Source organism: Callithrix jacchus, chromosome 3 (genome assembly GCF_049354715.1).
Source record: "Callithrix jacchus isolate 240 chromosome 3, calJac240_pri, whole genome shotgun sequence".
NCBI classification, from domain to species: Eukaryota; Metazoa; Chordata; class Mammalia; order Primates; family Cebidae; genus Callithrix; species Callithrix jacchus.
In genome coordinates, this window is record NC_133504.1 from 58,121,020 (window position 1) to 58,146,711 (window position 25,692).

At 44.2% G+C, this 25,692-nt stretch overlaps 1 long non-coding RNA gene across 1 annotated transcript in view; it reads left to right on the forward strand.

Annotated features, from left to right (window-relative positions):
• Positions 1 to 25,692, forward strand: part of LOC108590812 (uncharacterized) — a 64,320-nt gene that overhangs the window by 18,313 nt on the left and 20,315 nt on the right. The window lies entirely within an intron of this gene.

A 25,692-nucleotide genomic window follows, 5' to 3' on the forward strand; every position in this document is an offset into this window, starting at 1 on the left:
ATTTACATCATGGAAATGGCAAATCCTACCAATCAGGGCTGTTTTGTTTTTTGGAGAGTGGCTTGTAGAACATTTACCAGCAAAACTCTGGGCTTGTGTGTGGAGTGATGGTGGTAGTGGTGGTGGTGGTATAAGGACTTATGTACTGGATGAGCAAAGATACTTACTTTTAAGTTGGGGGAGTATCTTAGTTTGGCCTGCTATAACAAAATACCATAACTGGGGTGACCTAAACAACACACTTTTATCTCTTACAGTTCCGGAGATTGGAATCCAAAATCAGGATGCCAGCGTCATAGGGTTCTGGTGAGGGTCCTCTTTCTCACTTCCTCACACAGTGGGGAGAGAGAGAGATGACACAGCTCTCTCCAGTCTTTTCTTATATGGGCACTAATTGCATCTGGAGGGTTCTCTCCTCATAAATTACCTCCAAAGCTTCTATCTCTAAATGCCATCACATTGGGGATTAGGATTTCAACATGTAAGTTTTGTGTGACACAGACATTCAGTCCATAGCCGAGAGGAAACACAACAGTAGTGGCCAGGTCACTGGGGACTCTGGGTTTCTCCATAGGAGAGGGAATGCTGTCCAAGGATGGGAGGATTTGGAATAAACTCCCTACACTTTGCAGTTCTGTCTAGGGCAGGCTGAGGCGCTCTCCTCTGCTTTCTTTCCCCTGATTGGCTCACTTCACATCAGCATTGGCCAATGGCCTTTCCTAGTCCTTAACCATACTACTTATTAGGGAAAAACTTCGGAAAGAACATGGAATCTGTGCACAGGTTATATACGCATGGACTGAATGTTTTTGCCTCTTGAAAATTCAAGAAATTCAAATCCCCGACGTGATGGTATTTGGAGTTGGGGCCTATATTAGGCCATACTTGCATTGCCATGAAGAAATACCTGAAACTAGGTAATTTAAAAGAAGAGAGGTTTAATTGGCTTATGGCTCTGCAGGCTGTACAGGAAGCCTTTGCTTATTCAGTACACGGGTCCTTATACTACTACCACTACCACAAGCACCCCATCACCACCAGCACCCCACCACCACCAGCACCCCACCACCACTGGCATCTGCTTGGCTTCTGGGGAGGCCTCAGGAAACTTACAGTTATGGCAGAAGGCAGAGGGGGAGCAAAGCATCTCGCATGGTAGGAGCAGGAGCAAGAGAGAGAAAGAGTGAGATGGGAGGTGCTACACATTTTTAAACAATCAGATCTTGCAAGAACTCACCACTATCCTGAGAACAGCACCAAGAGGATGGTGCTAAACTATTCATGAGCAATCTGTCCCCATGATCGAGTCACCTCCCACCATGCTCCACCTCCAATGTTGGAGATGACAGTTTGACATGAGATTTGACTGGGGACACTGATCCAAACCATATCAGGGCCTTTAGGAGGTGATTAGGCAATTAAGATAGAACCTCCATGATGGGATTATCCCTTAGAAAAGGAAGCAACATGACATCCCCCTTTCTCTCTCTCCACTAGAACACATCAAGCAAGGAAAGGCTATGTGAACACACATTGAGAAGCTGGGGCTGTCTGCAACCAGGAAAAGAGCCCTCACTAGACACAGAGTCTGTTGGTACCTTGATCTTGGACTTCCCAGCCTTCAGAACTGTGAGAAATAGATGTCTATTTTTTATTTTTTTTTTGAGACAGAATTTCACTCTGTTGCTCATGTTGGAGTGCAGTAGTGTGATCTGGGCTCACTGCAGCCTCTGCCTCCTGGGTTTAAGTGATTCTCCTGCCTCAGCCTCCTGAGTAGCTGGGATTACAGGCACCTGACACTATTCCTGGTTAATTTTTTGTATTTTTAGTAGCAATGAGGTTTCATCATGTTGGCCAGCTTGGTCTCAAACTCCTGACCTCAAGTGATCTGCCGGCCTTGGCCTCCCAAAGTGCTGGGATTACAGGCGTGAGCTACTGCACCCGGCCACATGTCTATTGTTTAAGCCACCCAATCCATGGTATTCTGTCATAGCAGCCTGAGCCAAGACAGGTTATAAGCATAATTTAGTAAAAACATGACTTCAAGGTATTTGCCTACACACAGTGAAAGACGTGTGAGGATTCCGGGGTGCATTGTGCTCCCCCATCACCCTTGTATAATATTTTAGAATGATAATGGGAAAGATACTTTTCTGGGAACCAGGAAGCCCTTCCCCTAAAGTCAGATTCTGAATTTCCAGCTGAGAAATCCTGGGTAGGTATCAAAAGGAATCTCTGTGTACTCACATGTAAAATGGCATGCTCCTCATGATGTAAGAATCAAAAGGAAAGGTTGTTTGAAAATTATAAAACATTGTGCAAATGTAGTCCAGGTGGTACTTTTGTTGTTGTTGGTTGTTTATTTTTCATCATAATTCTTAGAAACTGTGAAAGCAGGGGGTAGTTGTTTTTTTTTTTTTTTTTTTTTTTAAGAGATGGGATCTTATTCTGTTGCCCAGCCTAAATGCAGTGGCACAATCATAGCTCACTACATCCTTAAACTTCTGGGCTCAGGCAATCCTCCCACCTCAGCCTCCTGAGTAGCTGGGACTGCAGGCACACATCATCACACCCGACTAATTTTTTAAAAATTAAAAAAAATTTGTAGCAATCAGGGTCTCTTTATATTGCTCAGGCTGGTCTGGAACTCCTAGGCTCAAGTGATTCTCCCATCTTAGCCTCCTAAAGTGCTGGGATTATAGGTGTAAGTCACTGTGCCAGCCTAGGAGGTAGTTTTAAATTCATAGGTCCAACACTTTGGCAGGCCAAGACAGGCAGATCACCTGTGGTCAGGAGTTTGAGACCAGCCTGGCCAACATGGTGAAACCCTGTCTCTACTAAAAATATAAAAAATTAGCCAGGTGTGGTGGTGGGCACCTGTAGTCTCAGTTACTTGGGAAGCTGAGGCAGGAGAATCACTTGAACCCAGGAGGTGGAAGTTGCAGAGAGAGGAGATTGTGCTACTGCACTCCAGCCTGGGCAACAGAGCAAGGCTCTGTCTAAAAAAAAAAAAAAAAATTATAGGTCCATGAACAAAGGAGATTTTCTAGATACTCAGAACCTACTTTACCTTCTTCTCTTGCTAGAAAAAGCCCTATCTGTAATGAATATATGTGAATCAGAACATTTCTATTGTCTGGTTTTTCTCCTTAAACTCTCTTATTTTATTTTGACCTTCGTTCTTCCCTTCTGTCTCTCTCCCTATATGTCTCTCTCAGGTCTTTTTCTTCTCCTCTCTCTTATTTCTACAATACTCATATTACAGAATTATTTTGAGTTTTTCTCTTGTCTCAATATCACCTTTTGTTGTTTTCTTACTAGAACTTCTCCTCCTTCTGAAATTAGGTGCACTTTTCTATCGCTGGACCCTTGATGATTTTTCCAACTCAGTGGTCCTAATGTTCCTTGCTCCGAGGACGAGAAGTGGAAATTGCTATAGGAGCTCTCCTAGGGCCAGGCAAGTTGGTGCTTGCAAAAGTGGCACAGTGGAAGCTTAGAATCCTAGCTTTCCTTGAAAGAAGGACAGCAATTAACCTTGGCAATGGAGCAGAACTCACTTGAGTTTGTACTTGTAAATCTGTGCCTCTCCTTAAGCAAATGTGATATAGGATGAATCCAGGTTTTCATAACAAATAAATTAAAAATGGAGTCTTCACCTTATGAAAGACTCCGTGGGGAGATTTCTTTAGTGAGCAACTCTTCCTTAATGTATTTAAACCATGTTTTGATTCGCATAAATTCATTACTGATAGGCTTTTTCTAGTAGCATGCAGACTGAAAACACGAGGCACGCAGGGAGGAGCTACGGGGAAAGCTTATATTTTCAGTACGTTTATTAACCAGTATTACACTGTATTTCACATGGCGTTTTCCTGCTTTGTCAGTTTCTTTTTTAAAGGGGGAAGTCAAACCCAGGTGGGCCTGTTGTTTTGCTTCTGCCCATTTGGTTTAAAACACAACCTGTTTATTTGGGCCCTTGTCTCTATTTGGTTTTCACTTTAAGCAGGGATTCTGGTTTCTGTGATGTGTGGAGGGAGAAAGTAGGTCACTAATGAAACACTTCATGCCATGAATAAATGATTCGCCATCCGAACAGCACACAAAGGATGTTTACCAAGGGGACCATCCAGATCTAGAGAACGAGTGGTGAAGCCAACTGGGGAGGCTTTCCAGGAATCAACCAGGATGTCGTTCTGAGTACCAGCACTGGCCCAGGAGGGATCTCTGAACTGCAGGAACTCTGGTCTGGTGGCAAATTCAAACTTCATGTCCCAGAGGCACCACCTTCTGTGGGGCAGAGTTTGCCAGAGGTTACTGGGGGCACGGGAGCTGTCAGAGCTGTTTTTCCAGCTTTGTGTTCATAAGGCTTCATCTCTAGCATTTCCTGCTCGATTCTGGAATGTTGGACACCAAGGAGAAGAGACAGATTGAAGTGAGCAATAGGATGGCAGAAAGTCCTTTCTCTGGAGACCATAATCCCCCTTGAAGAAGATGTTCTACATTTATTGTGGTACTACCTGTATTTGTCTCCTGTAACCAACTGTCAGAAAGTGGGCAGCTTAAAGTAACAGAAATGCATTCTCATACCATTCTGGAGGGCAGAGTTTGAAATCAGTTTCACTGGTCTGACACCAAGGTCTAGGCAGAGCCGTGCCTCTCTGGAGGTGCCGGGGAGAATCTGTTCCTTGCCCCTTCTAGCTCCTGGTGGGTGCCCAAAGCAGCCACATTGCCTCTTCTTGTGTCTGTGTCAAATCTCCCTTTGTCTCTTTCTTATAAGGATACATGTGATTGCATTTGGGGCCCACAGACATAATCCAGGATAATCTCCCCATTTTAAGATCCTTAACTTAATCATATCTGTAAAGTTTTTGCCAAATAAACTAAGATTTGCTAGTTCCAGGAATGAGGATTTGGTATCTTTGCGGCCATTCTTTAGCCTACTACACTCCCTCTCGTAATTTTTTCAGCAATACTGTGTTTCAGTGTTCGTGTAGCTTTAATTGTTTGTAATTATTGAGTGGTATTAGAAAGCTCTTCCATGGACTTCCTGCCAACTAAGGGCTCTCTGGCGTTGCATCTTCCCTAGAGGATGGGGGAATAAGATACAGCATCCTGGTAGGGAGGAGCATTTTAGCACAGACATTGCTTTCCATTGCCTGTGCATGATGATAATAAAAAGCAGAACTGCTGAGTCTGTTTCATTATTGTTGAAAAATTTTCTGATGACAATGTGCTCCTCATTTCCTGCAGCCAGGGCTGACCACTCTCCCACTTCCCACCTTCGTACTCCACTGCCCTGGCCAGCATCCTGGTAAAGAAGCTAACTCCTGATTTACTCATCATGGTAGACCCAGAGAGGTGAGAAGGCTTGCCCTTGGTCACAGAGGTAGACACAGAGTTGAGGCCAGTGCTCATGACTTCTCACAGCCCAGGGCTGTGTTCTCACCATGTGTGTCCCTCCTCATACCCTTGACTGGCTCCCTTCTCACCAAGCTGTGAAGGCTCCAGAGGTTCAGCCCGACCCTCAGGCTCTTCTGAGCTGTTGTCTTCTGCTTCTTTCTGGGGTCTTTTTCTCCTTCCCAATCTAAGCCTGGTTGTTGGGTTTTATTTTATTTTTCTGGCTTTCCTGTTTCCTGCAGCACATGAAACATCAAGTTTAAGAGCTTCAGTGCTGCTCACCATGCGGAAACAGAACAAGGAAAAGAAACAGCCAGAGGGATGAAGCAAATATTCCAGACACCTTACAACATTCTTATGGCAGTGAGTCATGATCCATAGTCCTGTCTTCCCTCTCCTATGTGTGGGAAATCCCTCAACACGTTCCTGGATTCCTTCTTGTTTTATCCGGCCAGTCTCACTTTCCAGGTCTGATTAGGCTGGATGCTAGCCTAACCTGTGTGGGGTGATGGGGCTTATTGATCCTTCTCGCCTTCCTCTCTCATCTTTCTGGGTATGGGGTGCTGAAGATTGGTCCTCAGATTCCCTAAGACTCCTCTTGGGAACTACTCTGCACAATTGCTTGAGCAGGCTGTATGTTCCTCTCTCTCTACATCGGTTCCATGTGAAGTCCCTGAAAATGTATGCATAGAGCGCAGAGCCAGGAGAGGCAATTTGCACCATACCTTAACCCCAATCTAGTTGCAGGCCAGCTCAAGTAGAATACTTAATCACTTACTTTCCCAAGGCTGGAGACAACCCTTGGTGACCTTCAACACTAAAAGAAGGCCAAGTGACCTTCTGTATTCTTCTGTCCCCTTCCCCTTCCAGACCATTTCTTCCTTTTTCTTTTCTTTTCTTTTTTTATTTTTTGAGATGGAGTTTCACTCTTCTTGCCCGGGCTGAAGTGCAGTGATGTGATCTCTGCTCACTGCAACCTCCTGGCTTCAGGCAATTTTCCTGTCTCAGCCTCTGAAGTAGATGGGATTACAGGCATGCACTACCATGCCCAGTGAATTTTTGTATTTTTAGTGGAGACAGGGTTTTGCCATGTTGGCCAAGCTGGTCTCGAACTCCTGACCTCAGGTAATCCACCCGCCTAGGCCTCCCAAAGTGCTGGGATTACAGGCGTGAGCCACCGCACCCCACCCCCAGACCATCCTTAGGGCAGGAGCAGCTCCCAGGGGGAGACATCCCCAGCCTGTCTTCCTTCTAAATTGTGAGTGAATCAAAAAAGAAACTAGCCATATTTATTGCCCAACTGAAAGTTTCATGCTGTAGCCCCCAAGGACTACTTGGATTCATCCTCCTGAAAACGGTGGAGGGGAGCCCCACCCCACCCTTGCAGACCATCTTTCTGTGCTGTTTTCCTGAGTGCCTTCCCCTTCTGTGGTGATCTGGGCTCAGTACAGACAATGATCATTTTTCTTTCTACCCAGGAGAAGTTTGACATTTTCTACATTGGCACCCACAGCTCTTTTAAGATTTCCTCTTTTAGTCTGCCAGGAAGACTGCTGGTCCTGGAAGTCCTGCTCTCTGGAACTTGGTTGGTCTGCTCTATTTTGATCACCAGGGCGTCCTCACTGGTCGGTCCTAATGGTTAATGCTACACTTATTAAATGTCAGTGTCTTTTCCTACCACTTTATGCCATTGGGTCTACCCTCTCTAGGCAGCCTGGCCCACTGGGAGAAGCCATCCTCTTAATAGGATCCCAGATCTTTTATGTCTTCTCCCCCTTAGAATGCCCAGGAATCTCTCCTCATTCCACGTTCTGTCCAGACGTGGTTCTCTATCCCAGCTCCTCATGGAGCAGCGGTGGAAGGATTGAGCTCCACCTGGTTCAGGTTATTGCAGGTGGGATTCCCCATTTCTGTTATTTTCCCCTGTTTTCTTTTCTCCCTCCTTCTCCCTCCTCCATGCCCTCAATGGAGCAGTCTTTTAAAACCTCATCTTTAAAAAAGAAAATACTTCAAAATACAAAGACAATAAAAGACATAATACCCACTGAGGGACCAGGAGGCTAATTTCCTCACATGCATTTTCTGACAGTTTTGGCAAAGCTGCTTCCCAAACATCTGCATTAAATATTCCCCACCACAGGTGTGCGCTTAATGTGCTCTTCGAGTAAATAACACTCAGAATTGTACTCACAAGGCAGTCTGGGACCAGCCAGGTCATCTATCTGGATTTCCACCTTGGGAATCTGAGGAGAAGGAGGCCTGGGGCTGCATGGGAATAGATCTGCTTCTGCTCAGCAGCATGGAGAAGGCAGCTGGGCTCAGGGCCTTCCAAAGAGGCACACCTGCTCTGGAACAGCACAGCCCCTGAATACCAACCTGTTGTTAATTCAGTCACCGTGCCGTCATCCTTGTGCTTCACAGATGAGAAAAGTGAGGCTCTTTGAGTAGTCAAAGATTAGATCCTAAGTACCTCAGTCCCCTCATCTTGCAGATGAAGAGGATGAACTAATGTTTCTCCTCATTCTAAAATGGTCTGATTTTATAAAATCACTCCTTCCAAATTTATACACTATTGCTGATGAGTGCGGCTGCCTCTCTAATTTCCGTGGGATGTGAAGGGTTTTCTAGCAATCTGCAGCCTGAGCTGAATGCCTCTTTGTGCTTTCCATTGCAGTCTAAAATAAAATCTTTGGAATAGTAGGAGGGGAAAAAAAACCCTTCTGAAAAAGTCTCAGTAGAAGAAAAGTGCCTTTACTGTAGCCTCTGTTCCACAAAAGGAAAAAGATCTTGACATTTTCCCAGGAGTGAATGAGCAGGTGCAGCAATTGTAAGAGTTAATGGCAAGGTTTCCCAAGAGCTCTGGGATAAGGACAGGATCATGACCAAACTTCTCAATGAGCTTTTTAAGGGATGATGTACAAGCTGGAATCTAGGATCCCATTATGTTTCTCAGGTGAGGAACAAAAGGTCGATTTAGTGTGTTTCTTGCTCTCCCCTTCTCCTCTGTAGCCTGCACATTTTTCTATGTATGTAAGTATGTCTGCATCTATGTATGCACCATTTTCTGTGTTTCTATTTGTATGTACTAGGCATGCATCTCTGTGGGCATGATGACCTATATGTCTAACTATCCATGTATCTATGTATGTATCTCTATCTATCAATTACCTGTCTACTTATCTATCTCTTTCTATCCTCTATGTATCTATCTATTGTCTATCTATCCCATACATCTACTTTTCTGTCTCGATATCTTACTTGCCTACTCTCTTTGCCTCTTCTCATTTTTGTTTTGTCAGGCTGAAATTACTTGTCTTTCCAGTAAGGATGAATAATAGAGCAGTTTTTTCCTACCCATGGTATGTCAGTCTTTCTCCTGACCGGACTGTTCAGATAGTTTCATAGAATTAAAATTCCAAGTCTGCCCCAAAAGTTGAAGCATACATCTATAATGCTTCCTAAGGGTTTTCAGAGATTCCAAGACAGGCGATCACAGCTGCCGACAGTGAGGGCCTCTTCTCTGAAGGGTCCCGGAGGTCTTTTAGTGTGATCATCAAGGAGACATCCCCAGGCGCCTGTTGGCAGTAACAGAGTCCACATCTTCCCATTCAAATTCTGTCTCCTGAGTTGTGGATGGAATTTGGTGGCTGTAGAGTCCCATGGAGAATCTCTTAATGCCACCTCCTCCTTAAGGAGTTTTGGGTCTTGGAAAGGAGACCTGCATTTCTTGAAAGCAAACATAGTCATGCACCTGTGAAAAGAATTTTTGAAGAGCAAATAAGCTATTTTAGTTTCTGTCTCTGCTCATTTGACTTGCTGGAATTATTTTAGTACCTATAGCTGACATTTATTGAGTGAGCGCTTAGGCGCTGTTATACGTGCTTCACATGTATTAACACATTTAATTCTCATAGTAACCCAATGGGGTAGATACTATTAATAGCCGGATTTTACAGGAAGGGGGTTAATGAGGAAGCATATCTTTTTCAGGGTAAGGCATACATTCTGCTTGGGGATTAAATAGACAAGGGAATCAAAAAAGTGAATTTCTGTCCTACCCACATTTTACTTTTAAATTCCCTACTGATATGTAAAAATAATTTAAAAATAATTTTTAAAATAGGGCAATAAGAATAAATAGGGCAGGGGAAAAGTAGAGCAATGATGACTAGATTTGTGATCTGCTAGGCTTGAAGCGAGTCAAGGAGCTCTCCACGTGTCAACTTGTGACCCTCTTGGCCACCGGTCTGCTTTTGAGAACATCTTAAGGCAGATGTTCACGCCATTGTCATAGTGTTGCTGAAGCCGGATCTCCAGCACTTCCTCCCTCCATGAAGACAGAATTGCGGGGTCAAACGGAATCTGGATTTCCGTCTATGCCTAATTTCTGTTGACCTTTACTCTTAACAGAACAAAAAAGGGAACTTTAAGGCCCAGATCCCCTGTGCCTCTGATCACTTTGCTTCTGTGGCTATTGGTGGGTGGAGGGTAGAAGAGGGAGAGGGGACTGACCCTGAGCCGCCGCTTCTGTAAGGCTGTGGGATCTTGATCTCACGACGTCGATAGCCTAAGCTGCTGTTTGACTTCCCTCCGGACAGCGCCATTAACCGCCTGCTTCAGATGGGCTAAACTTGGCTTCCGTTTTTAAGCCTTTAAACCAGAGCATGAGAAAGAAGGCCCCTCTAGTGCAGGATATTGACAGCTTATCTAAATTTAGAGGCCATGTGGAATGTGATTTTGCATATGTCCCTTCCTGATGCCAGTTGGCACTGCAGAGCTTACACAAACCCTGCACATTTTCATACAACGCCCTCTACACACAGGCACACCGACACGCGCATGCACACACATGTGCCTGCATGTACACACACACACACTTTGTGAATTTCAGAGTATGCTTCTAGACATTGACTAAGAAGAGACAGCTTAGCACTTTGCAGATTTGTTAGAAAATGGCTCCTTTTTAAATGCCACGGGATCCGATTGCAGCTCTCTTGCTCTAATCTATGAAGAAATGTCCTGTGCCCAGCACAGGTCTGAGGCGTAACAGTTCTGTTGGCCAACCTTAGTCTTCTGCCAAGCCTGTATAGAGTATGAACTCTTCAGCTTTCACCGACAGAGCTTCTCATCTCATTCTTTTCAAATTCCAAGAGGAAAATGTTGGGCGATATGACAGGATATGGCCACTAGATGGGGCCAAAGGTCCGTGAAACATTTTTGTGGGCGCTGAAATCTGTAATTCCGCCCTTAGCTGAAGAATCCTTGCGGAAGAGAGAGACCTTGATCATAAATCCCACACACAATAACAGGTTCATAATGCATCCTAGTGACTACATGTTGTAATTTTTTCTCCCTGAGAAATAAAATTTCTCTTTCAATGGAGAAGGATGTTCCTTTACATTGAACATGTGCTAATGTTAAATCTCTTTCCTAAGAGGCCAGCAAACTAAGCCTCTAATGTGCGCTGACCAAGACATCTGGGCAATGTCTGCAGTCAAATGCGGATTGATAGCTTGAAGTCCTAAGAACACATAAGCCACAGTCTTGGCAGTCTGGATAGAGAGGGCTATTTTTCCCCTAAAAAATGAACATTTGACTTGTCAAAATGTTTTCTTATTGATCCACTGAAACAGAATCTGCAGATTAGAGAGAAAAGTTTACAGAAAATCTCATTCGTTTTCGAAGAGAAGTTAAGGGGAAAACAGAGACGAATTTCTTTCATTTAAAATGTATCTCCCTTTTAAAGATGGAGCAACATGTTGAGTGAATAAAATATCAGTGGGACAGAAATCCATTTCTTTTTTTGTTCCTTTTTAATTTTTTTTTGAGTCCAGTGGCACCATCTCAGCTCACTGCAACCTCTGCCTCCCTGGCTCAAGCAATTCTGCCTCAGCCCCGCAAGTAGCTGGGATTACAGACACTCACCAGCATGCCTGGCTAATTTTTGTATTTTTAGTAGAGACAGATTTTACTATATTGATCAGGCTGGTCTTGAACTCCTAAACTTGTGATCTGCCTGGGTTGGCCTCCCAAAGTGCTAGGATTACAGGCATAAGCCACTGTGCCTGGCCAGAAATCCATTTCTTTGTTGCCCCTGACTCTTCCTTTCCTGTAGCCTTCCATGTTACTTGGGAAGTGAAAACCAAGGAACATAAAACAAATTGCTAAATGATAGAATTAACAGCAGAATCTATATATGAAAACATTTAGCACTAACCCTACATCTACATATGCATTTGTTCTTCAGAGTCAGGCTCTGTCACCCACGCTGGAGTGCAGTGGTGCAATCTCGGTTCGTGGCAACCTCCCCCTCCCAGATTCCAGCGATTCTCCTGTCTTAGTTTCCCGAGTAGCTAGGATTAGAGATGTGCACCACCATGACCAGCTAATTTTTGTATTTTTAGTAGAGACAGAATTTGCCATGTTGGCTATGGCTGGTGTCTAACTCCTGGCTTCATGTGATCCGCCTGCCTCAGCCTCCCAAAGTGCTGGGATTGCAGGCGTGAGCCACCGTGCCTGGTCAATTTGTTAATTATTATTTGTGATGAAGTCTCACTCTGTTGCTCAGGCTGGAGTGCAATGGTGAGATCTCAGCTTACTACAACCTCCGACTCCTAAGTTCAAGTGATTCTCCTGCCTCAGCCTCCTGAGTAGCTGGGATTACAGGCATGTGCCACCATGCCCAGCTAGTTTTTGTATTTTTAGTAGAGATGGGGTTTCACCATGTTGGCCAGGCTTGGTCTTGAACTCCTGACCTCAGGTGATCCGCCCACCTCGGCTTCCTAAAGTGCTGGGATTACAGGCGTGAGCCACTGCACCGGGGCCAATTTATTCTTAATAGTAATCCATTTTTTTTTTAGCAATGCCATGTAGCAAAAAGGGCTGACATTTCTTGGCTGTGATGCACCTTTTGGTGCCTTATTGGTGAGCTCTTTACATGATGATTGTTTATCATGTGCAAAATGTGAGATTATTAGAAAAAAAACAAACAAACCAAAAACAAAAGCAAAACACCTAACACTGAATTTGATGCTGAGTTAAAATTCCTTTGAAATTTCAGCTGTTAGGGGTTTACAGCTATTTCTCCAAACTGATTTCTTGGAACTGTACTAGGAGAGCAGGTGGCTTGTGTGTCTTTTTCACTCGTCTGCCCAGCACTTGGCATGGTGTCTGGTACATAATGGGTTCTCCAAGTACTCGCAGGATGAGTGAGCGGCATGCAGGTCTGGCTGGGGGCCTGGCATGGAGGTGACATGTTCATTTCTATATTTTGTAGGTGTCACAGTCTGAAATCTGGTTATTTCAGATTGACCCTTCCAGAGGCAGAGATTTACTTAGTGTCCTTGAAAGCTTACAATTTGAGAGAAAAAAGAAAAAACAGAAAAGAATAAAAATGACCACATCCTCATTTCCCAAATGGGGATACATTCTGCTGCCTTTCAAAGAAATCAAACCAAGATTCTCAAAGTAGAATGTGGTGCAATAATTTGTAATAGCTTTTTTATTATTGTGTTTATCACAAGTAGGAGGCATTTACTTTGTCAATATTCTCCTTTTCCGGAGTTTGGTGGTGTTTTTCTAGCTTCCATAATGTTAAATAGCCATCCCATATTTAGTCCAGGCTCATGTGGCCATTTGCAAAAGGGATGACAGTGTACGATGAGGCACATATTCATATTTAGACTCTAAGATAAACAGAGCAGTGACTCTTCGTGAGGTGAGAGAAGCGTTTCTTCTTCATTCTCAGAAATAGAATAATACAGGAAGCAGATGGATTATTCTAGGTTATCAGTTTCTTTTTGATACTTCAAATAACTTCTCACCTGCAATGCTTCCCCCTCCCCTCCCCTCTTACTCCTCCTTTCTCCCACCCCTCATCTCTCCCCTCCCCTTCCCTCTTCCCTCCTCTCTCCCCTCCCCTCCCCTCTCATCCCTTCCACTCTTTCCTCCCCTCTTCTCTCCTCTATCCTCTTCCCTCCTTTCTCCTCCCCTCTCCTCCTCTCTCTTCTCCTCTCTCCTCCACTCTCCTTCTCTCCCCTCCCCTTCTCTACCCTTTCCTCCCCTCCCCTCCTCTTCCCTTCACTCCCCTCCTCTCCTCTCCCCTTACTTCCCCTCCCCCCTCCCCTTACTTCCCCTCCCCTCCTCTCTCCCTCTCCCCTCCCCTCTTCCTTCCTCTCTCTCCTCCCCTCCTATTCCTTCCTCTTCCCTCCTCTCCCTTTTCCACTAGGCAAGGAGATAGAGGTCATTTTCTTTCCATCAGGATGAGATAAATCATGGTCTCTGGTCCTCACACAGGGATGGTTCTGTCTTCTTGGGCTGCATACCCATTTAGTGATGTGAAAACCACATGTCAAGGCTGAGAGATGTACCATTTGCCTCTCAACAACTGGGAGGCAATTGAACCTCTACCTTCTCAGCAGGTGCTGAGGCCACAGACCCAGTGAGCAGGGATCCAGAACTGGCTTCAGCTCCTTTCCCAGCCAGACTCTTTGTGTCAGAACCCCTGCTGGCTGTCAGACTCCTGTGGCAAATGGAACACAGTGTGGATCTTCTGGGTTTCTACATTTCAGCCACTCTTTCTCATGAGTGATTCGCGCTGGTCAGCATGTACGTATGCAGCTACAAGAAACACTTTTCAGTGTGGTCCCCTGAAGTCCCCTTACCGGTCTGGGGACCCCAACTCTCTATACCCCAAGGGGGTTTCCTGGGTGCTCACAAGATTCAGGCAGCATAGCTCTCTCGAATGATGAGTCTCACCAAAACTCCTCACCAAAATTCTCACCTCTCTCTGCCGTCTTTTCCTATTCTTATCTGAATGCAGATACCAGGAGTTGTGGAGGGGACTGGGGGCTGATCTCCATACATCTGTATAAGGGAGATCTGTCCCACTCACTTTTCTATCATTAATTCTTTTGGGCTCATCAGCAGAAATGGAGGTGAGAGAGTCTCATTCTAATGTGCCCTTTTTTGAGATCCGAATGACATTCTATGAGTGAATACCAAATGGGACAGGCTCCCTGTCAACTATCACATTTTGTGCAGTGTCACTTCTTAGCATCGTCATTCTCTGCTAATCTGATAATGGAGTCTTATTACAACGGCTGTCAAGAAGAATGAAAAAACCCTTTCCAGCTTGAAAATGTACTTTCTGGAAACAACACTGCGGATCCCGGGAGGATTAGAGAGGGGTCATCTGTCATAGGAGAGCAGTAGATTTCGGATGCTGGGTCAGAGACCAGGGACAGTGGCAAATGGTGTGCCGTGATTGTGCAGTGGAACTGACCATGCTGGGGAGACGGTCCCAATGCAAGCTGTGTGAGGGCAGATAATGACAGACCCGAGACTGCAAACCAAGGTGACTGTCCCCAAAGCCAATGGGAAATTCAGTCAGCATTCCCAGAACAGCTAAGGAATGAGAGGGCGGAGGGAGGTATTCCAGGCAGAGACCTTGGGAGTGCAAATGGAAAGGCGAAGGGGTTACATGAAGCGCACGTGTATGTGTGTGTGTGTGTGGTGTGCACAATGTGTGGAGTATATAGTGTGATGTGTGGTGTAGAGTGTGGTTTGTATGTGGTGTTTAGTGTGGTCTGTGTGTGGTGTGTAGTGTGTAGTGTGGTATGGGCATGGTGTATGTGTGTATGTGTGTGGTGTGTGAGATATAGTGGTATATGTGTGCTGTGTGTGTGCGGTGTGTGTGTGCACTGTGTGGGAGTATAGTGTGGTGTGTGGGTAGTGTGTACTGTGGGAATATAGTGTGGTGTGTGGGTAGAGTGTGTGTGGTGTGTGGGTAGAGTGTATGTGGTGTGTGTGTGGGTTGTGTGTATGCTGTGTGGGAATACAGTGTGTTGTGTGGGTGGAGTGTGTGTGATGCGTGTGTGGGGCATGTGTGCACTGTGAAGGAATATAGTGTGGTGTGTGGGTAGAGTGTGTGTGGTGTGTGTGTGCCTATAGAAGATGGAAAGGTGTCCTTGGAGATTAATTAGACACTGACTTGGTCTCAGAAGTTGAGGGAGGGAAGGTCTTAAGAGTCAATGTGGAGGTTGTACTTGATAAATAGTGAACGTTGAGTCAAATTGGGTTCCCTCAAATCAGGCTTTTCCTCACAGAGCAGCACATGCATGCAACACATGACGCATTCTAAAATGTGCATACACCAAAGGCAGTGTGTCCACCACCACCCTGGCTCAGTGCTTCCAAACTTGTTCCCTCTGGTCCCATCCTGGCCCAGTGCAAGGCTCCATTTCACCCCGAAGTCTAGTGCTTATGTCTCACCTGATTTTGGGCAAGGTGGCAGCTCATGGGTGTCTGGTGTTGCTGGACTGGAGCCTGAGAGTGTCCACTGGAGGGGGTTTGGGAGGCAGGCACAAGGCTGTGCTGGGCAGACTCAGGGAAGCAGATCAGTGCCACTGCATGCGGGATACCACCAGGTGACAACAACCCTTGGTGATGGGTGGTCCTCACCGTGGGGCAAAGCGGTGACACCTCAGCCCCTCTCAGCTTGCTGCAGCTCCCTGGAGTCTGCGGACTTTCTCTTCTGTGGGATCGTAGGTACCCTTGTGACTCTCCATTTCTTCTCTCTAGACATGGGAGCTCTACCTAAACCTTTGCTGTGTCAGTGTGTGGAAGAATCTTCCTGCTCTAGATTTAGGGTAGAAAACAAAGGCTTTTCTTTTTTTTTTTTGATGTAGAATTTCATTCTTGTTGCCCAGGCTGGATGGAGTGCAATGGTGCGATCTCGGCTCACCGCAACCTACACCTCCCATGTTCAAGCAAGTCCCCTGCCTCAGCCTCTCGAGTAGCTGGGATTACAGGTGTGTGCCACCATGCGTGGTTAATTTTTGTATTTTTAGTAGAGACAGGGTTTCTTCATGTTGGTCATGCTGGTCTGGAACTCCTGACCTCAGGTGATCCACCTGTCTTGGCTTCCCAAAGTGCTGGGATTACAGGTGTGAGTCCTATTATTTTTTCTTAAAAATTAAGTCTTTGCAACATTTTTCTTGTTCTGTGGTCTGTGGTTCATGTCAGGATGACTATAAAGGGATCTGGTGAGACTAGATGGGGAGAAACATAACAATTAACAATGTGAAATATTCCAATATGTTAATTTAAGAGTGAAAGCCAATCATAATGTCATCTCTTAGAGAAAACCACTGCTTACGTCTGCTGTGTATTCTTTCATACTATTCTAGGAATATAATGACTTGTGCAAATAAGACATGTAATTATGACTGTATTATTAACAGAAATGGGATCTTCCTGAAAGCACTCTTCTGCGTCTTGCATTTTTCACTCAAAACATTCGGACATCCTTCCACACTGTGCGCTGCAAATCAACCTCGGAATCTTAGTGGGGAGGAGGAGGAGGATGGTATTTTGGGGAAGTTGCTCAGGCAATTATGATAGCGAATCCTCCCTCACTCGCCAGGTGCTGTGGTGTGACCCCTCTGTGATTATGACCCCTGCTCGCACTGCTCCGCACCCACAGGTGCTGTGCCTCAGTGCCGCATTAGCACGCTCTGCCTCACTTTCTGACTTTAAAAGCATCCTCTACCCGGCCTGCATTTCTCCCTCCTCCTTTCCTTTCCCTTTCTCCTCCCTCCCTCCCTCCCTCCCTCCCTCCCTTCCTTCCTTCCTTCCTTCCCTCGTTCCTTTGTTCCTTCCTTCCCCATTTAAAAAAACCACGGAGTATAAAGGATACCATTAATGTGGAAAAAAAGAAACCACAGAAAGGCTTTTCTCTACCTTTTTTTCTTGGAGATAGAACGGTAACTGAACTTTGAGCGCCCTAGGGAAGGAGACATACTCAGAATGCCCACCGAGTAACCCAAGGTCACGCAGTCTATAGAATGTGGCTTATTTGCCCCTTGGGAAAAAGCCCAGGAGGAGAGGGCTGTCCGGATGCAGCCTCCGCGTGGAGCCTCATGGCTGAAAGGAGTCCTTTAAAAATAACAATCCTCTCTGTCGCTGATATTAGGTTTTCTTACAAGATGTATTTGTGCTTCTGCCTAAGAGCATAGAAGGAGAGAAGGCAAAGAGAACCAGAGCAGCCATTGAACTCCTGTGACGTCGTCACTAATCCGGTTGGTGTGGAGAGGAGCCGAGCTGCCACCTGCCCCCCTGCTCCCACATTCCCCTCACTGAGTGCTTGGGTTCCTGCCTCTAATCAATCACAAGGCTTACATTCCGAGGCTGGAGGTGGTGCCTCTATCAGCACTACCTCTGTTTTCACACAACCTCTATTCTAATCTTCGTGGTCAGGGTCAACAACAGAATTTCGGCTTTTCCCTGAGACAAGGGAGATATTTCAGCAAATCTCTCTCTAACTTCAATATTCCGTCTCTGTCAGATCACTAAGGAACATTTTTTGACAAGTCTGATGTTCAGTGTTTAGGAGAAAAATAACCTTCCTGAGCGGAGAGAGGAAAGATTTCTGTGCCATGACATGAAGACTGTTGACTTTCATCCTGAGCTTTGTGGAAAGTGGTGTTTTAGGGTAATAGGTGGTTGGTTGATTCCTTTTGCCTCTGTGACAGCTTCTTTCTACGAGGACTTTTTTCTTAAGCTCAAATACCAAGGCTAGTAACAAACATTACAAACCATGGTGCCAGCAATCACCAAAAAGAATAAGGAAAAACAAACTAAAAAAAAAGATAGCGAGTAAACTCCGTTCTTTGATTTTCTTAGGAATAAGGGATACCATTCTATTACAGCTGTCAGGAGGAGCCGCTCTGACACAATGGGTGAGATTTCCATTCAGTAGAAAGTTAATCTCACTGCTCTACAATCCCTTCTCTAGTTTATTTTGGTGACTGTCCTTTTCCATTTTACCAATGAGAAATTTGAGGTATTGATAGGGTTGGTAAATATCATGGAGCAAGTAGAATTTGACACCTTTGTTCTTCACTGATTAAGAGAGGGTCTTTTGTTGGGGGGTTGGAGACAGGGTCTCGCTCTGTCACCCAGGCTGGAGTACAGTGGTGCAATCTAGGCTCACCGCAGCCTCTTCCTCCTGGATCGAGCAATTCTCTTGCCTCGGCCTTCTGAGTAGCTGGGATTACAGCGTGTGCCATCACACTCAGACAATTTTTGCATTTTTTAGTGGAGATGGGGGTTTCACTGCGTTGCTCAGGCTGGTCTTGAACTTCTGAGCTCAAGCAATCTGCCCGCCTTGGCCTCCCAAAGTGTGGGATTACAGGAGTGAGCCACCATGCCTAACCAGGATCTCCTCAATTTTCATATTCCTCCTGGGTCTGAGACCAGACGATATTGTAGATGCACATGAGAATTTCAGTACAGAGGCAGGAAACCCACTGTGGTCTGTGAGTGCCACCTCAGACTTGGTTTGGTCTGGTCCTACCTTCACCTGGGAGCTCCCTGTGCAAAGAACGCTGGTTTGCGGCCACCCTAGGTGAACCATTCTGCTTCCTGCTGTCAAGGTGCCTGGGGTGCGAAACAACAAACCACTGGTCAGATAGAATCTTAACTGTGCAATTCCAGTGAAGTGGGATGTATCCAAGGTGCTTTTTCACCCCTAGGAGAAAGAACAGTGAGTTTGATAGGGATCTCCTGTGGCAGCTTCTGAGATGCTCAGAAGTCTCTACGTTCAACCTGTTTGGAGGAAGAGCCTTCACTCTGGGGCAGACCAATTGCAGTTGAAGCAGATATATTAAAATAATGGACTGGGAGTGTAGATACTTATTTGAGTTCTGAAAAAGAAAGCTGTGGCTTAGCAACTAAGAAACGAACTGAACCTTGTTAGAAATCAATGCATCAAGTATAATTGAGCTGGTAGATGAAGCCCCAGCCAATTGGCGCCTGGGATTTGGGCACCTGGGTTTCTCAGCTCTAAGTCTAGTTTGGTTCACTGATAATCTGATAGCAGTTCTGTATGCTGATTGGCTGGGGGAGGTTCTCTTCTCCTACAATGTGAAGACAATCAATCATGTTACTGACTTTTGCCTTGGCGAAGGTATTTAGATTTCAGCCAGCTGGTTAGCTGCCTCAAGGCCACCTGCTTGACTGAAAAATAAAGAATCTGTTTCGTTCCCTTTGCAAGGAGAAGGGAGAAAGTATTGACTTGTGTGATAATTTTCGGGGGATGATTAAATTTGGCCTCTTAGGCTCCAGCTGAAAATTCAATTCAGATGACCGGTTTTTCTTTCATACATCGTCTGGCAATCCTGTGTACTGCCGTGGCTAATGTTCCTGATGCTGATTGTCCCTTCACTTTAACAAAGCACAGAATCCCCAGCCCACTCTCCATTTCTTGTGCCTCGCAGCTACGAGGACATAATGAGGAAATGCACTCTTTCTGCTTAAGTTAAGAATACTACCAGTATGCAGTCATGCTTAGAGGCTTTCTCAAGTTACACACTTGCTCTGAAGGAAAGAATCAGAATAGTGATGACTTCTCTGGTGATAGTTTGTAAAATATACCAGTTTCCTCTTGTGCATTTCAAACTTATAGTGCAGTTGGTTGTGCATTTGGTGCCATTTGGCTGAAACGTTACAATCTCAGATGCCAGAGTAGTGAACAGGTCCAATGTACTTCCAGCCAGCTAAAACCTGAGTCATTCTTGACGCTCTCACCGCCTGCCATCAAATCCATCAGCGAATCCTGCCATCCAGTCTCCAAAACATGTTCCTACACTTCCCATTTCTCCGCACCTTTGCCAAATATCGCCTCTGTAAACGCCTCATTGTCTGTCATTTGGACCATAGCAGTGGACTCCAAAGTGATCTCTCTGTTTTTTGTTTTTTGCTTCCCTACAATCCATTCCCCTCATGGCAGCCAGGGTATTGTTTTAAAAAAACCTATAAGACTGCGAAGATCTCTCGATTAAAATCTTCTTATAGCTCCCATGATAATTAGATCAAAATGAAGCACTCTACTGAGTCTTCAGGACCTTATGAGAGCTGGCCTCTGCTTTTCAGACCTTATCTTATATATCTCTTCCTCTCCTTCATCCTGTTCTACTGGTTTCCTGAGAACTTCAAGTTCCCTTTCATCTTAGGACCTTTGCACTAGATATTTCCTATTCCTGAAATGTCCTTCCCCTACCCAAGATCTTCACAGGGTGCCATGCTTTTTATTCATGGTTCAACTTAAATGTCAACTCCTCAGAGAATCTTTCTTGACTATCCAAGGTTGTATAGTCCTTTTGTATTATATTATCCTGTTTTGTCTTTAAAATAGCACTAACTATTCTCGTACATTTTTCATATTTGTTGATAGCCTGTCTCCTTTATTAGAATGTAAGCTCTGTTACTGTATGGACTTTGCCTTTCGTGTCCAGAAGATCCCCAGTGCCTAGAATAGTGTTTTGCAAATACCAGGTGCCCAATAAATGGTTATCCAGCGAATTGGTGGGCAAAGAGGTTTTCCTGAATGATACAGGAAGAGGATGTGACCCTATGAGGAGTTACGGAATGAAGCTGGTTTGTTTTTGCAGGTTTATTCTTGATTTATATTCTGAGCTTCTAAGTTGTCAGAGATTTTCTGAGGCCTAATGTCTCTGGTGCAGATAAATGCACTCAAACGGTGACAACCTCTTATCTCAGGGAGGTAAGAGACTGACCCCATTCTCAGCTGATCTGATCAACTGAAAAGCAAAATGTGCCGTTAATTTTAGGATCCATTATATGTTACATTTTTGTCTTGCTAAAGGTTAGGGGGCAATAGGAGAATTGGACAAAGCTTGCTAACCAATGTATCTTTATTCACATTTAGAAATTAGTTGGCACTGGGGAGTCTGTGTATTCACCCCGATTTGAGGTCTAGGTCTTATTTTTCCAGGAAGGGCTGGTGTCTGCGTGGTGTCCTCAGTGTCTAGAATATCTTATTCATGCATAAACAAAGGGCAGGCGTGATTCAGACAGGATGAATCCCTGAACCTCACAGACAGGAGAAAAATGTAGAGTCGTGATACTTAAAACATTTCTCAGCCTTAGTTGTCAGCACTGGTACCCACTTCAGCACATTTCTGAAATGAACTCTGTTAAGGCTAGGTCAGCAACACCATAAAAATTTTTTTTGCAATTAAAAAGGCTTAAAGGGATCACTGGCAAAATGGCCTTTTTTTCTTTTTCTTTCTTTCTTTTTTTTTTTTAAACAAGTCACTGAAAGAAGAAAACTCAATCGATGTATTTTCTTACATCAGTTTTGTCCATCAGTTAAAGTGAGGGGACCTAGGTTGAAAAGGGCCACCATTTGAGAAACTCTAAAGGCAGTTTGTAGAACTCAGTCTTTGCTTGAGAGGCAGTTTTTAACCTCCTGAAGGCATCTATCAGGAGAATTCAATGGTCCTTAAAGTTTGACAATTTATAGAAAAAGATAATAGGATTAGGAAATGAGACAGAGATGAAACAGCTCATCGGGAAAGCTCTTTTTTTTTTCATTATACTTTACATTCTGGGGTACATGTGTGGAACATGCAGGTTTGTTACTCAGGTGTATGTGTGCCATGGTGGTTTATTGCATCCATCAACCTGTCATCTACGTTAGGCATTTTTCCTAATGCTATCCCTCCTCTTGTCCTTCCACCTCCTGACAGGCCCCGGTGTGTGATGTTCCCCTCCCTGTGTTCTCATTGTTCAACTCCTACTTACGAGTGAGAACATGTGGAGTTTGGATTTCTGTTCCTCTGTTAGTTTGCTAAGAATGATAGTTTCCAGCTTCATCTGTGTCCCAGCAAAGGATATGAACTCATCCTTTTTAATGGCTGCATAATATTCCATGGTATACATGTGCCACATTTTCTTTATCCAGTCTATCACTGATGGGAAAGCTCTATCTTTCAGGAACAGCAATAGGCCTTACTTTCTTAATCTTCCAGGTGGATGCTAGTGATTTAAAATTTCACAATAAAGAAAAACAATGGCATCCATCAAATCACATAATTTTAAATGTACATTTTACTGCATTTAACCCATCTGGGTCTCAGGAAATTAGATCTTATTGGCTGTTTAATAGATTAACTGAAATACATCAAATCAGAGATTAATGAAGAAGCAGTAAGAAATTAATCAAATCAGAAATAACAAAGTATGAAATACATCAAATCAGAAATGAATGAAGAAGCAGTAAGAGTCATGTATCTGGAAGCCTCTTAGTGTTCTAAGAGGGAGCAGCTATTTTCATAAGCCATCCTGTAATGATAAGGTACTATTGGAGGAGATTTTAACCTCTCTCTTGAATGAAAGGCAATTAGGATCCATAATGAGAGATTATCTCAGATGAGGAGTTTTATTTTATTTATTTATTGCACATATACGAATGTTTAATCACAACATAGTTTCTAATAGTAGAAAATGAATACAACTTAAATGTCTAAGATTATAGGAACACTTTAATCAGCTGTAGTATATAATCATTGTGGGACATCATGCAGCCATTCAAAGTGACGTGATAGAAGCTGGGTGTGGTGGTGTATGCTGGCAGTGCCAGCTACTCTGGAGGTTGAGAGGGGAGGATTGCTTGAGCCCAGGAGACCAGCCTGGGCAACATAGCCAGACCCTATCTCTTAATAAATATGTAATAGAAATAAATTTACACAGATGAAGCTGGGTGTAGTGGCTCGCGCCTATATAATTCTAGCACTTTGAGAGTGAGGAGTTTTAAATAAAAAACTTCCCTGGATCATTCAGATAGTTGTTTGTAATTACCAGGAAAACACACACACACACACACACACACACACACACACACACACACACGATGAGAAAGGGAGCGAAAAAAGAGAGAGAAGGGAGAGAGAGTGTGAGAGCACAAAAGTGACGACGTAATTCTCAGAGGGACAGCACTGAAGGTTTGGAGCATATTGGAGGCTGGAACATCTTACAGAGCAGCCAATCTGAATGAACTCCTTTGCCAACCACGATATTGACGTCAGAAGGGGTTAAATGACCTGCCAGGAGCCACAAAGATCATTAATGATTAAGTGAGGGCTAGAACCTGGGCGTGTTAACTTATAGTTTTTCTAGACAGAATGGGAAGTTAAAAAAAAAATGACAGTTTCTAATGTCTATTATGTTATTTCTGAAATACTATCTTTCTGCAGTGAGGTGGCATGTATAATGAAAGCACTGTGGAGTCTGAGTTTGAACACAGGATTTTCTACTGTCTGCCGTCTGATCTTGGACAAATCACTTCACCAGTTTGGGTGCTCTGTTGCCTGATCTTTTGGATATACAAGCATAGGCAGTGGGAAGCTTTAGAGACAATATATGCAAAGGCTAGTGTATAGTAAGCACTTAGTAAATGGCATTACTGTTTACCAGCATTTATATGTTTAATATGTTACAGAGCACTGGAGTCAGACTGACAGGCTTTGAATTCTGCCTTTGCCACTTCTTAGTTCTGAGACCTTATTACTTCTTTAAGCCTTGGGTCCTTCACTTTTAAAATGAGGAAAACAAAAGTACCTACTTTCTAGAGCAGTTGTGGAGATCTAATAATATAGTTCATGTATAGTGTTTAATGCCACATTGCACATTAGAAAAGTTTGATAAACATTGACTTTTATTAATTATATAAATTTTGTCACGGAGGATATAGGGCAAAAGTTAGTAGACTTTTCCTGCCAAGGGTCAAATAGTTAATATCTTAGACTTTGCACTCTGTAAGATCTCTGTTAAAACTACTCAACTCTATTACTCAAGTAAGAAAGCAGCCCTAGACAATATGTAACCTTATAAGTGTGGCTGTGTTCCAATAAAACTTTATTTATAAAAATAGATGGTGGGCTAGACTTGACCTGTGACTGTAACTTGCTAATCCCTGATATAGGGCAACTAAGAACTCCTGCTTTAATGGCTTCTGGAAAAAGACATCTTGTTGATATAGGAGGATAGATGTCTTCTTGCCTGGTCATCTTTCCCTATTGTTCATAAACCTAAAGAGTGGAGGGTCAGGTGGCATACTGCTGAAAATGATTAAAGGTGGCACTTTGCTCCAGAGTGGAGGTATAATCTTATTAATCTCGTACCATAGTACATCTTGCAGGCAGAGAAAAGGGAAATTTAATCTTGGCCACCCTCACATACAGTATCTAGACGGTTTACTTGCTACTCACTGATCTGGGCTCCAGGACCATAGGAAGAAGCATCTTGGGCAGCCTTAGAAATTAGAGGCGGAACTCTGACAAATGAATACCCAGTTGCTTTATGCTTAGCATGGTGATTGCCAACAGTAGTTATTTTTTATTTACTTATTTATTTTTGAGATGGAGTCTTGCTCTGTCGCCCAGGCTGGAGTGCAATGGTACAATCTCAGCTCACTGCAACCTCTGCCTCCTGGGTTCAATTGATTCTCTTACCTCAGCCTCCCAAGTAGCTGGGATTACAAGTGCTCACCACTATGCCCAGCTAATTTTTGTATTTCAGTAGAGACAGGGTTTCCCCATGTTGGCCAGGCTGGTCTGTAACTCCTGATGCTAACAGTAGCTTAAATGGTAGTGAGCCCATCAGAGCGTCAGGATCTGAGACTTTATTGACGGCAATGACACAGAGTTGAGTGTTCCTCACAGAGCACATGTGCAGAGAAAACTACTTAGGGGAAAAATCAGGTCTTTGTGGGCTCACAGCAAAATTCTGTGATCAGTTTTTTTCTGCTTAGATTACAGGGCTGTTTTGCTTAAAACATTGAGAAGAATAGGAAACTTCTCTGTCATGTTTCTGATAGTAAATCATCATGTTATTTCAGAAACTTCATAGACAGATATTGCTAATTAACTTTTCCAGAATCCTCCTTCCCAGAGACCTTTGGCTTTCTAAGGGAGCATCAGATTTGTCATCTTTGGTGAGAGTTCTGGAGATTTAATAGGTTATGACCTTGCCATTTGTCAATTATGGGAATTTGTTATGTTGTTTTAATTATGTAAACAGTATTTTTATAGGTATTAAATATATATTTGCAGCATTTTCTTAAACATGGTTTCTTTCTTCTTTTCCCTCCCCTCCCCTCCACTCCCCTCCCCTCCGCTCCCCTTCCCTCTCCTCCCCTCCCCTTCCCTCCCCTTCCCTTCCCTCTTTTCTTTTCTTTTTCTCTTTTAAAGAGACAGAGCTCTGTTGTCCAGGCTGGAGTGCAGTGGCACAATCATAGCTCACTGCAACCTCCAACTCCTCAGCTCAGGCAATCCGGTCAGCCTCCCAAGTAGCTGGGACTACAGGTATGTGCCACCATGCCTGGCTAATTTTGAAATTTTCAGTAGAGACAGGGTCTTGCTATATTGACCAGGCTGGTCTTGAAGCCCTGGGCTCAGGAGATACTCCCGCCTTAGCCTCCCAAAGTGCTGG